Source organism: Alligator mississippiensis, chromosome 7 (assembly GCF_030867095.1).
Source record: "Alligator mississippiensis isolate rAllMis1 chromosome 7, rAllMis1, whole genome shotgun sequence".
NCBI lineage: Eukaryota > Metazoa > Chordata > Crocodylia > Alligatoridae > Alligator > Alligator mississippiensis.
The window spans coordinates 19,890,980-19,909,821 of NC_081830.1; the positions used below are offsets into that span (position 1 = coordinate 19,890,980).

Here is an 18,842-nt window from a genome sequence, read left to right on the forward strand (position 1 = left end):
TGGGAACTTGTTAGACTGAACAACCCTAGGAATATGGTTGGAAATAAACCATCACTACAAGAAGGCCTTCCAAAACCCTCTTCAGAAAGAATATCAAAGCTGTCAACATGCAAAAGGAGATGCTTCATGGGGTAATGGATGATGCTTGGATACTGTAGACATGAGGGTGGCATACAGGAGCTGGCCCTTTAAGCTTTTGAATGCGAGGGACTAGTTGCTTGCACAGGTGAGCCTCCTTAGTGGATTAGGCGCAGGTGGTTGGCAACGCCTGGGCAGCGGTTGCTTCTGGCTGTTTTGCAAAGCAGGAAGGTCTCTGGAGGAGACAATACCTGAGGGCAGCGTGCTTTTTAATTTGGGACTCTTGCTTGACCCTGTTTCAAACACTTTGCCTGTTGGGGCTAATGGAGACTGCTACCTGGAGGGGGTCTTGGCAACTAAGGGAAGACACTGAGGAGTCCCTGAGAGGAAGGCATATGCTGACCTGAAGACTGGTGTAGACAGTCTCCTGCTGGTTCCCGGATCTGGACACCCCAAAGAAGGTAAAACTGTGGAATGGACCCTGGTGGTGGGTTAAGTTCCCAGAGCCCTGCATCACTGTGATGGAGACTGAAGGGAAACTGAGGCACAATGAGTAGTATTGCAGTGGATGAGGACAGGGGGTTGTGCAAGCCAGTCCTGTTGTAGGGTGGTATAAAAACTGGGCTATATTAGGTGGGTAAGGACTTGCCTGGTGCCGACAGTTCATCTGGACCAATGTAGGCAGTGAATTTAAAGTACAACAGCAGCTCCAGGAATAGATTCCAGCATGAACAAGCTATTAATCCAGGAAATTGGAGCCTCAGGTGGCACAAGTGGGTATAGCTGCCTCCTAAATGAGGCTCTAGCTTTCAGTGAAATGGTTTGGTGACCTGGAAGGAAACCATAGACAGAGAAAGCAAGAAAGCTTTCGCCTTACTTTTACCCTTGCTTAAGGTCAGTGGTAGAGGACAGAACAGAAGTAAGACCTGGAAGTAAGGATGGAGTAGTACATGGGGTTGTTTGTTTTTTTTTATATAAGAAATCTGTTTTGAGGCATACATGTCTGAGAATTTAGTATTAAACAATGAACTGTTGCAAGCTCAGGGGCAAAGGGAAATGGTTTGGAGTCGTAAACCATAGCAAACGGCAAGGTATGCCAACAACACAGCAAAATCAGGATGCAGCTTTCAGGGCCTCCTAAAATGAAGGCTTCTAACCGCTGTTTCTGAAGCACAAGTGTGCCGTTCCTTTAATTTTAAATATGTTGTGTGTGGAGTTATGTCTGTTTCTGGGGATATTGCTGCAGGCTGGAAGGGAGGTAGCTCTTCAGGCTGGAGAGCATTAGGTTCATATTTCTTGATCTTTTTCCAGTAGAAAAATTAACTAAAATCATGGAAAAGATCTCCCTACTTCTTTCACCCTATCTTTTTTAATACAAAAAAAGAAAACCAATAAGGATGTTATATTCGTCCTCTCCCTGTAAGCTGCTACTTGCTGTCTTCTAGCAGTAGGAGTCATGCTTCAAAAAAGAAAAAAAAAAAAAAAAGTGTGGGGAGGGAATAAACAGAAGGAACAACCTTGAAAAACAGCTGTCAGTAAAAAAGAGCATGTAACTAAAAAGATGTGTAACAGGGATTTAGAGCTACTCAAATACCTAGATTGCCTGTTGCAAAGCATGTTGTACCAAAGGTTGCAGAAGTATGCTACCTGTTCTCAGTGCCCTGGGAATAGTAAAGATCATAAGAGACAGTTCTCACATCTGATCGCTTATAACCCCTGAAGACCTTTACTGTCTGCTGCATGTGGACAACAAAGATCTACCAAGGACATATAACATTTTTCAGGATAAGAAGGGTAGTTCAGTGTCAGTGCTGCTGTGGGAGCTTTATCTGATGCTGCAAAGTGGTCCAAGCTTGACTCTTCACTTGACTGCCTGCTGCTTAGCTTCACCAGACTCTAATAGACCTTGCAAGTGGGAAGGTCTGTTTGATAATGGCTCCTCTTTTCTTTCTGGATCAAGAGGAAAGTGACTGAAGTAACAGCACCAGCTAACCTCTAGCAGAGTTAGCAACAAAGTGATGACTTCCATTGCCATGGAAAGTTTTAGTGGCATACAGCTTCTTGATCTCCTTCTACTCTGCCTCCCTAAAATGCTGTAGCCATTTTGAGATGCTTGGGTAGAAGGAACTATACAAATATCAATTATTCCTATGGGGGGAGAGGGGAAGCAGCATTAGTAGTAATAATACTTATTGGAAACTCTGTTTATTGAAATGGTACGGCAAATAAGTTTGGCTGGTTAGCCTGAGCCTGCGACTGCCTTTTCAAACTCCCGTTTTTGCAGCTCTGTGTTCCCATTCTACTAGGACAATGGAGAAGTGACTTCAGGATTGCATATTTCCTAATGCTAGGGTGTGTAAATTGTCCTGGAGAGCTAGAGTAGGATTCTTTTGTTGGGTTGTTAATAGAACTATTAGCCTTGATTACTGTTTCTAAGTAGCTCACTGTATGGTGCTGAGACTTTTTTGTGCTCTGTTTCTCTGAGCTGATATATCTCTTGCTTTCTTCCTCCTCTTGATTTGTCCTAGAGTTACAACTGTCTTGTTCTTCTTGCATTCGGGTGGGTTTCCAGCTGTGCAGTAGACGCTATCCATGGGATTTGTCATTGTTAAAGACAGTTTTATATTTGTTTAATGCAGTTAGCTGCTAAGATGCTGGTGGTGCTGTTTGTCTTGTTTAGTAAGGTTTAAGTCATGTACATGTGACACATTTACCCCTAGGATGATGCTTATTTGTGTTTCATGCTTTTCACTAAGTTTTTTTTTTTTGTGGCTGACTAGCTTGGATTTAATGCTACCTACACTGATGATCATAAAAGGGAAGAAACTTATAACTTCTGGCCCCTCGCAACAGCATGATGACTAGTAACAGAATCTATTATCGTAACAGCCATTCAAATGATGCTAATACATGAATATTTGACTACCACATCACTGTTTACTATTACTCACTACCAAAAACTGGCAAAATCTTTGGGTTCAGGAGAAGACAAACTACCTTATCCATTTTTTATTTTTTTTTCCTTTTAGTTATGACTTTTTCCCCCTCTCTATGTCCATACTGCAAGATCCAAATTAGATCCTCTCTATCTTTACACTAATGAAATTGCACTAATGTCAAGGGAGTTGCCCTCTTCTTTTTTTTTCTTTCCCCTGTCCAAATGTCAGTGACGTCCTTAGTTGTTACACTGATGTAGCTGAACTGGCCTGAAACTATTCTGGCTGGTGTCAGGCACTTTATTTACTTATTTTTTTTTAAGGAGCTTCATCTCTCCCTCCTCCTGCAGCACACCTTATACCATCAGAGCATCCTAACTCCTTCAGTATACTTCCAGAACCGTGCCCACAGTTGCTAAGTGTAATATTGGTGTAGCATGTAGCTTACATGTGCTAATACCACACTGTGCCTTTAGAGGTGAACTTGCAAGTGAATTGGGGTGAGGAGGGGAGGGGAGAGCAATATAAAACCCAGTCTTTCCTGATGACCCTCATCAATTAAGAGTCTCTGGGGTTGCTAGGAGACCTTTCCTTAAACCAGAAAGCAAGCAATCAGACCAGTGCTGCTGTGCCAAGGAGCGCTTTTTCCAGCAGTGACGGGCGATTCATTTGGGTGAAGCCTCGTCAGTTCTGGCTCCAGAAAGGAATCATTCTTCTGCTGAAGTGTACTGAAAATGCAACACAGGGGGCTGGCAAATGTCTACATTTGTCACAGTTATTTCTTAAGAGAAGGGGTCATGCTGACAGCACCCCCATTAAAATGGTTCCCCTTATTTATTAGCCCTGCCAGCCTCTTTGACTGAAAGCTTAAGGAGCTCTTTCAGAGAGCCTGCCTTTCCAGCAAAGAGTAACAAAGAAGTGTGTGTGGCCTTTTCTGCATGCGGATCATTGTCTCTCTTGCTGTAACTTGACAAGCTTTATTACCTGCTCTTAAAGAGTGCTTTATTTATTATCATTAATGTGTATGAAGCTGTTTTTAAAAGCCCCAACTGAGATCACCTTGTGTGAAGGCCTGGACAGATGCAGAGTAAAAGACAGTCACTGACCTGGAGAGTTGACAATTTAAATAGGCTAGAAGTGGGAGAAGAATTAAGTATCATGATTTCTACCGCACAAATAAGAAAAGAGTTATCGGAGGTTAAGCAAGTTGCTGAAGGTCAGACAACAGAAATAAGAGCTGTCCGTGTTCCTCTTGAGTCCTTATCTTCTACTTGGACTATAAGACCATAGCATAAGAACATCCCTTTCTTGTTGCATTAGATGCAAAGTAATCCATGCTTTCTGGACAGAATGGACAAATCTACATCACAGAAAGTGCGTTATTAAGGGAGTTCTTGTGAAGTCGTCTCTGCTGCTAGTGGGTATGTTGGGAGAGTCGGGTATCTATTTCTGGCTTGGCAGTTGAATGGCAAGTTCCTTCACTTCACTTGGCTGCTCTTTTTCCTTTTTCTGTGAAATATGGCTAACTCCATTTACTTTGATGTTAAGTGAATGAGCATTTGTAAAGAACTGTGAGTTTATGGGTGAAATATTCTGGGGGCAGTGTGTCATCGTGACATAAAAGTAGAAGTGATTGTCCTGAAAGCAAAGACCTCTCCTGGTTCGCCTAGATGACTCCTCTCTTCCCTGTTTATATGTGCATGGTTTCAGGCACAGGGTTTGCTGCCTACTGGGGAGCTGCAGTAGCTGCTGTTTCCTCACACTCCATCCATGCAGGATGATACCACACTCAATGGACAGCGGGTTTTGTGCACTTAATTGTACATGCACAAATGGAGGCAAGTTTTTGAAGGTGACGGATCAGATGCAAAAAAATAATTGGTGCTTTTGTACTTGTGGGAGCAGGTGTGTGCATGTTAGTATAAGAAAGAGCCAGGTGGATCCTATGCAAGTGATCTGTATAGTACACATGTTGTATGGATATGTATTCTTTGGTGCCTCTGAGAGAGGATTGGGAAGAAGCACGGTAGTTTAATTCCATTGGTACTTTTATGCCTCAAAACAGAAGAATAAATGTTGGATTGAAGCTGCCTGCAAGCCTCAATGGCTGGCTATTGATCTGCAGCTTGGTAAAAATGGGAATCAGCACACTGACAAAACAAACACACCAGGGGCAGAAAACAGCTTATTGATGATCTGCTCAAGGATGAAGTCATGGAGATGACCTTACTGTCCTATTGTCCTGACTTACTAGATTTCCTTCCTATCACCCTACTCAGAGCAACAATACATTCATCTTGCAAGTGGGAGGGGGGATGGAGTTGGGGTGTTACCTGTTCAGCTCTATACATCTGTCATGACAGCTCTACTAATTACCAAAAGAGCCTTCTTGACAGCTATTATTACGGGCAATTTTATCCACTCAAGCACTGGAGACTGAAGCCTTGTAAGCATTCGGGAAAGATTAAAGAAAGAATAGTCAGGTGGGGGTGGGGGGCTGGGATGCAGCATAAAGTAGGTTTCCTGTTGGTGCGAGTATATGGCAAGCAAGTGATCTGATGTAGCAGGACATAAAACAAGACTTGGAACTCTTCAAGTACCTGGCTGGAAAGCAAGTTCAGCAAGAGGAAAAGATTTTTCAATGAAGTTGACTTCAGCCATATTCTTATTCCCTTGTACAGATGCTAAAATCTTATCCCTCAAAATAGCTGTGGAGTGATTCCTGTTAAAAGCAATGGAGATCGTGTCTATATTCTCTTGGCCAATCACAGCTTTTGTTCTGGAGATCAACAACCACTGTAATGTTTTATGAGACCTATTGCACTGGGCATCACACAGGGGACGTGTGCAAATGCTGTGTAAAAGCAAGTGGGCATCTCTATGGCCTCCCTGCATTTAATGTCCACCTTAGAGTCTGGAGGTATTCCCACAAGGAGCCTGCTGTTCCCATGGCTTTCCCCTAGCATCAGAGTCCCCAGAGATAAGACGCCATGAAATCCAAAGTGTCTGGAAATGCAGAAAATATCGGCCCTGCATTTCTAACTCGTGCAGACCTGTGTAAAAATGCCTGAAGGTGATTCTCTGAAGCCAATAGCTATGGGTTCCCTCTCTGTACCTCCTGCTTTCTAAGCCATTCAAGGAAATCTGTAATTACTTAATCCTCTTCTTCATCCTTCCCCCCTGAGTCTTGGGGTTGTTTTTTTGTTGTTGTTTGTTTTTTGTTTTAACTTTTTACATGCAACTGTTTGTTGGAAGTCGTACACTTGGAGTAGATCTGGGCAGAAGCCTGTCTTAGTATAGTGCCTAGATCAAGAGGGCTGCAGGCAGTGGCACATGCTACTGGAATAATACTGCTAATAATACAACTCAGTAACATTTTTATTAGCCCAGTAGGATGTCCTTGTGCAGAGGAGTTAACCTGAACCCTTAGCGAATTTAGGACCATGCTGTGTTAGGCTCTCCCTTGTCTGTTTGTAGATATGCCTGCTATTGGGATGGTTTGTCACCGTCTCGGGTGTCTCTTCTTTTTCCTAGAATGGAGCAGAAATGGCCTTCCCCTGTACTTTTGAATCCACACAGTCAAAAACAGCAGAGTCATTCTTTTAGCTGTGAGTTTTATGTAACTTCTGATAATGTGTGAGAACTAGGCTTGTCTTCTATCATGGGGGGAGAAAACTTTTTAAAATCTGCCATCCTCATAGAAAATATTTTCTAGAGCTTGTCATGCAAGTCCTCGTTAATCAGGGGTCATATAGATGCCACCTCTATTTAATATTAATAGCACAGAAGATGCTCCAGGACATGGTGTAAAATGCACGCCATGCTCTTCAATCAAACAATTAATACCACCAGGCCAGTGTCTGTGGTTGCCTCCTCTGCTGATGGATTAGGTCTTTAACCTTAACAGTGTCAATGTGTTCTCACTTTTTTACTTAAATTAATTGGTATCTAAGGTAACATTTGAGATCACACACCATATATCATATATCCTACAACTACATTAACTGATCGTAAATAGAGAAGCCTTTTGAGATTTGTGAAAAAAAAGAGAAGAGTAAGAAAGCTACAGATGATACTTGAAGGAGAGAGACGAGCAACAGTTCAGGATATGGGGAGCCATTACCTCCAAGAGATGGTCCTGCAGAAAGGTAGGTAGGACAGGGATTAGAGCCAAATACTACTCTTGCAAATGTTGCTATAAAAGGAGTATAATTGCCATAGTCTACAAAGTTACATGACTAGAAAAGCTAGTATAGTCAGGGCTAATGTCATAAATTAGTAAGTCTGAGTTTTGCTCAGAAGTTGTATTGTCCACCCAAGGTTCTTGAAACTCTTCATAAAATGGAAAGGAAGTATGACTGGGGTTATCCAAATACTGGGATGAGCGCTTGGATCACCTGGGTTCATTTTCTGCCTTGCCCACAGACTGCCTGCTGCATGTGTGCAAGTGGACTAGTTGCTGCATTTCCCTTTGCCCTTTCCCGTATCAATAAAATGGAAGTGATGTATTTTTCTCATCCACTTTTGGTTCAGTCTGGAAAACTTTTAAAGGAAGGGAGTTTTGCACTAATTTTACAGCACCTAGCATGAAGGCACTGTCTCCCAGATCTCAGTTTGGACCTCTAGAAACTTGTGATATTAATAACACCTTCCAAGTGCCCTATGTAGCAGCTGAAAATATCTTTGCTGAAATGCTGATGAACCAGAACAAAGATGGGGTGTGTGTGTGTGTGTGTGTGTGTGTGTGTGTGTGTGTGTGTGTGTGTGTGTGTGGCGAGGACCTAGGTTCCCTTGTTCCAACCCCTTGGCTTTAACCTCACAATGACCCTGCCCAGTTCTACACCATGCCCTGATGGAGTATTTATACACATGTTGGACTTTCTCTTTGGATTTATTTGTAGCAGTGAAAAGCTTAAATGCATCAACAAATCTGTAAATGCTTTTTACAAGCAACATCGGTGTTGCCCATTTCCTCGCAAATGGTTTACTGAACAGATCTAAGCCACTTAATGCACAAGAAGCCATTTGATGCTACTGTAAAAGCATTTGCAGGGCTGTTGGATGCGTTTAAGATGTCTAGATCTGTAAATAATGTTGGCTGTTTGTTCATTATTCCCATCCTAGTACATTTAAATATAATTAATAACACTGTATGATGCCAGTGATATGAAAACGTATAGTAAAACATCACCCCATGAAGCGCCCATGTCATGTGTAGTGTAAATGTTGGGCAATGGGCCTGATCCTTTACTGAATTAATCTAGTCCTACATCACTGAACACTATTGGCTTCAGTGTGCCAACTCAATGCATTAAGCTGAAGAGGCAAAAATCATATTCTAAAGATCTCCTGCACTAAGGCTACTTGAACAGCTCTGAGCAGTTCAAAAGGGCCTCTTACTGTGCACAGGAAAACATTTGCTTTAAGGCTTCTTGGCACTGTCAAAGAGGTGTAAAAGTGACCTGAGCCTTTTTGGAAAAGGGCAGCATATTGCTTAGATAAATAAATAGAGAACAAAGCCTGGAGAGTCACCTTTGGGGTCAAGATCAGCATTAACATTAGAACTATGAATCTTTGTATCTTCTATCATATGAAGAACTTCTGTCCCCCCCCCCCCCCCCTTCTGCCATTGGAGCGATAAGCCAAAACTTCATCTTTATTATTTTTCAAAAAGGACCAAACAAACTTGCTCATATGTCTCTTCTTCTAGTTTCTGACATTTACTGCCATGATCTACCTGAGCCTAACAGCTCATCTGGTTATCTTGGCTGGGGCATGCCAGTTTCTTTAGCTGATGGTCCGAAGGAGAATGATATAGTGAGCATCATGCCCAGCTGCCTTAGATTTATCCATCCCAAGCGGCCAGGTACCCAGGGGTAACTGAGGGTGGCCCTTAGGACACATATGAAGCAAGGTTTAAATTTGTCTCTGAAGCTGTAGCAAGATGCTTCAATTGCTCTGCCCTGCTTCTCTGATGCCTTAAGTGCAGTACCATGCTAAATACCACAGAAATGCAGGCAGTCTTGGCATCCTGCATCCATACCAGCACAGACTTTTTTTTTTTTCTTGTCCCAACTCTTCCTCCTTAATTATCAGTCTTGACACTATATGTGTCATAATCACACTTCTCCAATGCAGGCTGTGGTTTCATTTGTGTATGTTTTGTAATATCCTGAGTAAAGGATGTCTCATCAATCACAGATGACAAAAAGAGAGAAGAAGAAAAGTTGCCTATTAGTGGGGCCTAAAGATTAGAGATGATTTCAACACGGTTTTCATTTGGTATTTATATGTTTGCATAGACAGTTGTATTGATTCCAGCAACTTCTAAATTTCAGTATTGATTACTAATAGGCCTTCCTGCATATTTAATATATTTATTTATTTATAGGTATAGATAGTCTCATTTTTTCTAGTATGTCATCTGCCTCCTGTGACTATGAATGGAGCAAAGGAATGAAGAATCCTGCTATATTGATCTGCTAGTACGGTAGCATTTAAAATACCTGACTGGAGCTTTTATACAAACTTGATCCAGGAGATCCCTTCTAGTCCTTTGGTTTTATGACAGTACTGGGGATGCAGACACAAGCTACTTGCAAAGCTTCCTATGAACACTTCCTATGTGGCCCATGCAGGGATGGTTCTTGAGCTGGTGGAAAATAAGCACTGAAGTCAATGATTTTGCAAGATATATAATGCTGCTTGTACGGGGGATTTATGATGTTCAAGATTCTCACCCCATAATAATAATTATAACCCCCCCCCCCAGCAAAAGTAATTTTGCCCATTGGTTTGCTCATCTCAATGGGCCAATCCACTGATCCATTGCTAGCTCAAGTCTGTGTAGAGGGAGTAGTGGGGATTGTGCTGTATAATAAGAGTACAGTAGAATTAGCATTGTCATTATGGTTTTGCTTTTCAGAACATAATTTACTTCTAATTCATGTAACTGGAGGCTTAAGTGCATGACTGATTTACCTACTACCCATTTGATGGAGGTATTCATAAACACATTGATATGCACGTATATGAAAGACACTTTATATGGTGAATTTTATGTTTGTAGGCTTATAAATAGGTGGTAATAGCATGCATTTTAAAAAAGCCTAACTGCAGTGTAATTACACTGTAATTGTAGTGTGCTTGTTATAACTTAATCCTTGGTTTAACCTTTGACTTAAATGTTTTTGCGTAGGGACTAAAAGTGACCCTGAGTGGTTTGACTGGCATGACTGATAACTCTTGTCTCAGAAGAATCTTGGGGGTTGAAGTGTCCTTATTTCTCTGCACACTGATGCGTGCTGCTAGGATTTTTTTTTTTCTGGAGATGTTTTGGGTCATGGCTGGCTTGCTCACCTCTGTCTCGAGTGTTCTTTGTTCCTCGGCTTGCTCTCCTGCTTGCCATTCACATCACCGGCAAGTGATAAAATGACTGGGTTTTCTGAGAACCTGAAAGCTTCTGTTAAGTTGTTTCATTCCCAGTTTCCCAGAACAGTTCCCAGCAGCATGGAGGACGAGGATTGATCTCTTGTGCACTCCGTTTCCAGTACGAGGTGTGTAGATTGTTTCATTGTGTGCTATCCTAGGATCCATACAAACAGAGGGAGGGGAAAGAAATGGGGAGAAAATTGATTTGACCAGATTCAAAACATCCCAGGACTCTACGTGTTCTGTATTAATCCTAGTTACTCTACTTCTGCTTGTATGCCCCTGAATTAACGGCCTCGTCATTATTTGGTGCACGATTTCAATGGCTAATCTGTAGTCCGTGGGCAGCAGCACCAGTTAAACACCATACAGAAGGAAGAAAGGAGGGGCAAATTCTCTGCTGGTGAATATTGGTGTCACTCCATTGACTTAAGTAGAAGTACCTTGATTTATGTCCAATCCTGGTATATAGATGGAGATATATTTAGAGCGTCTCTTGAGGGCAAGAAGATGCATAGTATGAACCAAGTGAGGCTGGGGGACATGGGTAAACAGAGAGCTGGCCAAAAAGCTGCCACTTGCACAGGTTGTAAAGAACAGCAGCAGCAACTGAACCTCCTGTCATAAATCTCTTCCTTATTGCTTATAGCTTTAGGCTGACTTAAAATCAACTTTTATTAGCTCCATATTAGGGAATTGTTTCCTTTGTAATTTGATTATTAGAATGGATACATTTGAAATCTGCATTTCCATATAGATAGAAGTGGGTTTTTTTTTATAACTCTGCTGCATTCCTAAACAAGCAAAGGAGTTTCCTTAGGCTGATTGCTTCTGAAATGGCAGGGGGAAGCAGAGGGTGGCAAGAGCATAGGACAAGAAGGAAAGGGAAAGGCAGTCTGGGGAGGTGGAGGGATAGGGAAATGTCACGCTAGAGTCCATAAAGAGTTCAGTCATTCAGTTTTACTTGTATTGCATGAGAGCCTGATGTCCCTGAATGAAAGTGGAGGCCCATTGTGGCAGCTGCAGCACATGCACCAGCGAAGAAGCAGTCTGCGTTCCAAAGAGATTATAATTTAAACTGGGGGGCGGGGCGGGGGGGCAATTATTTGGGCTGGAAGGTCACTTAGGGAGTTTTGATGGGCTGTTGCAGGCTGGTTCAGCACCCCCACATCCCCTCTGGGTTGGGTCAGCACCTCTTGCTCCACAACTTGCTAAGTGGCTCTGCCTCAGGGCCTGGCCATGCGCTGTCACTGCCCAGCAATTCCAGGCCTCCATGGGGGTTCAGCCAGGGGTTCATGGGGGCTTAGCCAGGTGGATGGGCTGGGCTGGGAGCAGCATCTGGGAGTGGGATGGGTGGGTGGGGCTGGGCCAGTGCTGGGATTGTGGGGTGGCAATAGTATGGGGCTGAGGCCCAGGCAAGAGCGGCAATCTGCTCCTCCTTCCACATCCCTGGAACTGCAGGGTGGGGAATGGTCGCCCATTGCAGGGACATGCAGAGTGGATCGCAGCTCTGCTCTGGACCCTGGCCCTGTACTGTCACAGCCCTGTGATCCCAATTCTGGCCCCAGCCCCACCTATCCCTCTCCCAGACCCTGCTCTCCACTGCCTGCAGCCCCATCCCATCCACCCTGCCGAGCATGCCTTGTCCACAAGGGTCCTGGGCCAGTCTCTGTGGAGACCCTACCCACCCACTCCATCCAGCACCCCTGGCAGACTGGTTGGGCTGCCTGGGCAGAGGCGCCAGGTCTGCCACATCCAGCACCTGGAAAGAGCTGCTGCCGTGGGCTGCTCAGAAGCAAGTCCAGCCCCCATGCCACCCCAGCCCCATTAGGCACCTGGGGGTGGTGGGACTGGCTGCACATGCCACAGCTTTGGCTGCACCCCGTGCCTGGGCTGGTCAGGGCTGAGGGCCCAGCTGTAGGCTCAATAAACTTCTTTGGTGGGCAGGATCTGGCTCGCTGGCCGTATTTTGCCCGCCCCTCATTTAAACAGGTAAGGCAAGTGAGTGAAAGCAAATGGTGGTCCATTTTGCAATTGGGAAACTGAGGCTCAAAGAAATGAAATCACTTGCCCCTTCAGCAACCATTGCATTGGGCTCTGAATATGGAGTATGAAATGGTGCTCTTGTAAAGGCTCCATGATTTTGAGAAAAAGGGTGGTAGGATTGTGCCCAGCAAACCAAACTTGGGGGATTCTTGCTGTCCAGGAAATGAATTATTTCGTATCAAAGGGCTTTGCTAGAAATTGATATTATGCTCAACTTCTAAGATCATGTGAACCTCAAGACTGAGAGCTATACCTCAGCTTTTATGTTCTTGGAGGTGTAAAGAAAGCTTAAATACACATGGCAAGCAGAACATGAACTGTCTCAAGGATTTTTTTCTCTCAATCTGCACTCATTTGAAAATCGGGTAACATGCATGTGCCTCACGTGTTGGCCTGGGACACAGGAGACTTCTTTCTTTTCCGGGCTGTGCCACTGACCTAGTCGGTGAACTTGGGGAAGTGACTTTTATTGCCATTTCCTTATCTGTAAAAAAAATAAGGGTGATGATACTGCCTCCTCTTATAAAAATGCTTTGAGATCTACTGATAAGTGGATATTATTGTGTCCTGCAATCCTTGCCAAACTCTCTTCATGCAGCCTTGGCTACAAACACCACCTACCTTGAGATTTTTAGAGTGACAAGTGGAAAATTGCTCTATTAGCAGAACAAGGGGAAATTAATCCCTTCCAGCATCACTTTTTATGGCCATGAAAACTTTGAATTGAATATGCAATAACAAGTAGAAAAAATTGATTAAATACAATCACACAAGAGCAGAATTACTCCAAATTGATTTTTTTTTTCTCCCTCTTGCACTAATTCTGTACCTATTTGATGCTGGTAGAATGAGCTGGTTTTGGACAGAAGTTAATTTCAGGGAAAATATAGCTGAAGCATCCAGCGCCAGAGTTCATCTGGAAAAGGGGGATAATTACAGTACATAGAGCATGGGAATTCATGCTTTATACCTCTTTTTTTTCTTTTAAGGGTGAAATTTACCCATGGGTAGGGAATCTATGTAATGTCAACATGCTTCTTAAATCTCACTCAAGCCCACAAAATGAGCTTAACTAAAATGCTTAGGGTGTATAAGGCTTATGCTAGCCTTCTCTGCAAGGGTGAATTTCACACAGGGTGGAAAATATTGCATTTGAGAGAATTGTGTTCAGACTCTTCCCTTTCCAAGTGTGCAAAATGCATTGCTGCTGTCTGGTGGCTGGGGTTGTAAAGATAAAAGTCCCTGTACTGCTAGCAACTGATGTTAGGAGCATGCTTTTTATTTCTCTGATACTAGCTGAACTAAGCCTTGATTGGAGCTTGCTGGAATTACCATAGTAACAATTTATGATTCTTAATGGTAGCATATAAGACCCCCAGTTGAGGACCAAGTCCCATTGTGCTAGGTGCTGTACAGATATGCAACTCCAAGAACTTATAGGCTACACATTGGATAGGATACGGCAGGTAGATGAAGTGGGCAAAATGGTTGGAGGGTCATGATGAAAGAATAGGACCGGGGTCAGCAAGGGGTTTTTTTGGCGGTGTCAAAAATGCTCACAACCCCAACTTGTAAGATACTGATGTGGCAGGGTAGTGGTGAGGGGCCTGATGCTTGTTGTGGTGGCACAGTCCTGGCCCCTTCCCCACTGCCCACCCTGAGGCGTGTGTGCCAAGAAAAATGCCTTTGCATGCCACTCTCTGGCACCCAGGCCAGGGGTTGCCTACCCCGGAATAGAAGCTCAGTAGGAAATAGGATGTCGCAGCTCTGATACAATACAGGTATACTGGAAGTTTGCTAAATGATAGCTGTGCATATACAGCTACATATTTGTTGTATGGAAGACAGTGCATGCGTCCCCCAATAGCACACACAGGAGCTGGGCTATTGTGGATGTTAGAGACTCGGGTTGGGGAATTCATAGCCGTTGTTTCTCAAATAAATGTTTTTTAAATAACCCCAAGACTGGACCCCTAAGGGATGCAGCTATATGGAGCGCTCTCTACTGATTTCCCTGTGCTGCTAGGCCAAATGAAGGTTGTGTTCCTGCTTCTACCAGGTCATTAGGAGCTGGGAGTATTGCAGAAACAGCAGGCTAAGCCTTTGGAAGATTGAGAACATCATGCCAGTCTCATGTATTCTGTTCACTTGCCACTAAATTGAAGCTTTTGGGCAGAGTGCCATGCATGACATACCTACAACAACACAGAATATGAAGCGAAGAATTTGTAGCTGAAATCAGCCTTGCACTAAGACTTTTTTTTTTCCTCTGAAAGGGGGTGTCTCTTGGTGCTTGCAGTTTGCTGCCTTGAAGCATCTAACATTCATTCCATGTCTGCATTTTGATTGAGATACAGTGTGATACAAGCAGACATTATGTTGCTGTAAGCCAGTGAAACCACAGGGCTGTGAGAGAGGAGACCACAGCTATATGGAGCTCTCTGCGGTCAGAAGAAGCTGTTAACAGGCAAGTCTGGAATAAATGTGTGTGGAAAAAGCAGCGGGTGGAACAAGAGGGGATGAATTCCTGTGAAAAATATATGGATGTCAGATCTCAATGCCCTTTTTTAAACGTATAAGAAAAGGCAATTTTAATCTGCAATACAACAGACTGCATAATAAACACAGGTACATGACCCATTAACCCTGAACTGTTGCTGTACAACAGACTGCATAATAAAACAACATAAGTATATTGCCTTGAATTATTGCTGGTACAACAGACTGTGTGTAATAAACAGGCACAGGTACATTGCATTCACCTGTTACTTGGGTAGGAAATATTATGTCCCTTCCTGATAGTTTGGCTTCATGCTGGGCTTCTGTGAAATAGGACGGCATCCAAGGAAGCCTTGAACACCTAGAAACCTGAAAGCCAACCTTGAACTTCACTCTGTCCACAGCAGAAAGGCTTTGGCCCAGTTTAAGATTGCTTTTGGCAAAGTTGCTTGTTTCTGTTCTGAGCACCCATCTTGTCATCTTTTCCTGTAGACAGACCATAAGGTAACTTTTGCTTGTTCCCCTCTATATATTTTGGGGGAATGATATTTCCCTTCAGGTCAAATTTCTGAATAAAACTGCATCTCCCTCTTTTTTATTGGGTTGGGTTCTTTTTTTTTTATAATCTTAAAAAAAGAAAAAAGGTTAGCTTGTCAGAGAAACCTTCAGAGCCAGAGTGAATCATATTATATAAAATATATGGGCAGGTAAGTATATGTTGTCTAATAGTGATAAGAGCAGGGAAGTAGAAGTCAGGCGTCATGGGGTGCATCCACACATGCAGGCATGTGCGCCTGCAGCAGCTGAAATAGGAGCGGGGATTTTTGCCTTGGCGCATGTTCCTGGACATGCACTTTGGTATGGGGCAAGTTGTGGCACTTGAGGCAAAATAACCTGGCCTGGGTCCTCCAGATCTGTAGCCAGTGGGAGCTAGAGCCTGGGGCCAGCACCTGTGCTGGGGCCAGCAGTATAAAAACCTGCCCTGGCGCGCAGCTCAGGGTTACTTGCCCTCAGGAGCTTCTGAGGTCCAGCCAGGTGGTATCTGGGGACACTACCCCTTGTGCCAGCTGGACTGCTGAAGCAGCCCTGACCTGGAGTGGCCTCTGCCCCCTCTACCCACTGCAGCAGTCTGGCAGTGGGAGCTGCTGCCTGGCTGTGACCTGCTGCCACCTGCAACAGTATCTGCCCCCTTGGATCTGTGGTCCCATGGCTGTACACTTGCCAGACCCTGGTGGGATGCCCCTGTTCTGCCATCCTAGGCAGCTATTGCTCAGAAAATGTGCTCCTTGAGATGGCCCACTTTGAACTGTCCAAGTGTGTCCTCTTGGCCCCAAATGGCCAAGAGGTCAGCCACCTCATCTGCCTTCCACCCAGGTCACCAGTGCTGGCCCTGGACAGGCTCCTCTGCCTGGGTCTCACCACTTGTCTCGCCAGCAGAGATCCTGGTGTTCCCTGTTTAGAGAATTTGCAATTTTTAATTAGAAACCCAAATTCTCTCATTAAAATACCCCAAATAGTGTTCTTTTGCTATTAAAATCAAATTCCACTATATATAGAGAGTTCAGTTGGCAATATTTTATTGAGATATTTACAAGTTTAAAGCAATTTGGAAGCCTACCAGTACCTCTGTCATCATAATAAAATCACTTTTAAATATCTATACACTTTGGCATTTAATTTTGGCTTTTTTTGTCTTAGAAAAATCAGAGCTGCTCCTACCCCCTTTGCTCATCAGGGTGTGTGGCGCTGAGCAGCACTGATATGCCAGTACCCTGCCCCTGCTCTTGCCCCCTCACTCTCAAGCCCCTTGGTCCTGACCCAGGACAGGTATGGGGGTGAGGGGTTTGTGGGGGTGGCTTGGGGTTTTGGGGTTTGTAGGTAGATTAGGGGGGGCTGCTCAGGAGGGGTGGGTTGCTTGCCCTCCTGCATAGCTCACAGGCTCCTCAGCCCCCCCACATGGCCCACAGCTCACCTGCAGCAGCCTTTGGGCTGCTCAGGGCCTCCTGGCACAGCCCCCTCATGCAGTGTGGGGCTATGCAGCTTGGCCCTGGCCGCCTGGCACCTGGCGCTGCTTGTGGCAAATTGCATGGGTCTTGCCCAGCTCGGCACAGCACTGTGCACCTTCAGGCTGCTCGGGCTGTCACCCGGGGTACCGCACTGCTTGCAGGGACCACCTATTGCACCGAGCTGGGTCGTGCGTGTATGGAACCAGCCCGGGCAGGGCCCATGCATGCAGGGCCTGGTCTGGCACAACACACTGTCCCCGCAAGTGGCACAGGGCTCTGGGTGACAGCCCGAGCTGCCTGAAGGTGCACTGCACCAGGCCGGGCCCACCCCACTTGCCACTAGCAGCTCTGGGGCCCAGTGGCACTGCCTTGGGGTGCAGGGGAGCTTTGCCAGGAGGTCCCCAAGTGCTTCAATGGGCTGCTGCTCTGGGGTAGAGGGGAACTGTGGGCTGTGTGGGAGGCAGGTGGGGGGTCCACCCCTCATAAGCTGCCCCAGCCCACTCCAATCCCCCTGATCCCTAGTCTTTTACTTACCTTGGGCAGAACCGGGGTCCAGGCTGTCTCGCACATGGAGGCAGCATGCTTCATCATCTGGGCAAGAAGCAGGCATGGAGATGCTCTGGCCAGCTACCAGAGCATCTCTTTAGAGGACCTGAGCCCCTCCGGTTGCCTCAGGGCATGGTCCTGGACTGGGTTTTTTTTTGGGGGGGGGGGGGGTTGTAATTAATTTATTTTTTTGATACCTGGATATCTAGTTATCAAATTTTGAGCCTGTGCTGCAAATATACAGCATGGGGAAGGTTGGTTGGTTGGTTGGTTGGTTGTTTGTTTTGTTCCCGGCATGCCTCTTACTGCATCTCAAACTGCTTTGAGATGTGGCAAGAGGCACGTGCAGGCTCGTCTGGATGCACCCACAGATTTTATTTCCTGATTGGGAACAGAGTGCTTTTCAGTGGTTAGCAGAAGGAATGATTTGTTCCTGGGTGGCTGCGTTCTTGAGTTCGGAGGTCCGTGTGGATTCGTACTTTCTATCTACCTCTGTCTCTGTCGGTCATTGTTCCAAGAGCTTGAGTGACTCCATGTTATTTCTGTGGGTCTCGTTTTCTCCATTTGTGGAATTGGTGCAGTAATGCTCTTCATCTCCTCTTCTAGCAGGGCCTGAAAAGGAATACTTACTAATGGTTGGAAAGCAGCTTCACTTTTGAAGCTGCTGAGCAACCACAGCTCCCACTGAAGTCTGATGGGAGGCTACACGAGATGCTAAAAGCGCAGTAGACCAGTTCTACTGCACATTAGCACATCACAGCAAAAGCTGCACTAGTGTAGAGTAGAATAATTAGTCTACTGTGCATTTAGTGTCACGTAAAAGATGTGTGCTGGCACTACTGCGCAGTTTATGACATGTTAAGTTAGTACCTTTTATTACAAATACTAAACTTAATGCACCATAATTATGGTGCATTCATGTGCATGTAGACATGCCCACTGACACTCAGCTCCTCTTGAAAATTGGGCCAACAAAGAAGTGAAGTTAGTCTATATAAGGTCTGCTGAGACATGATGGAGACAAAGGTCCAGTTCTGCTCTGCTGAAGTCATTTGGAACAGGATCAAACTCTACCCAGGGTTATAGTGGTCCTAATTTAAGCAGGTGATTAATTGAGAACATGGAGAAGGGAATAAGCAAGGTAAGGGAAGGAAATGAGGGTTAAAGAACTAAATCTGCTTGTCTTAATCGAGTAGTGTAACACCAAAGATTTTGCTACAGTTCCTGGTTCAGATGCTTAGCTCGGTTTCTAAATTTACACAGTGGTGATTGCTACATAAATACTATTGATAAACTTGAA

General features: G+C 44.7%; 1 long non-coding RNA gene across 1 annotated transcript in view; it reads left to right on the forward strand.

Annotated features, from left to right (window-relative positions):
* Positions 1-280: 280 nt before the first annotated feature.
* Positions 281-18,842, forward strand: part of LOC132251702 (uncharacterized) — a 204,289-nt gene continuing 185,727 nt past the window's right edge. Inside the window, exon 1 of the long non-coding RNA XR_009463644.1 lies at positions 281-539. This is a non-coding gene — a long non-coding RNA (uncharacterized LOC132251702). The remainder of the gene's footprint in view (positions 540-18,842) is intronic.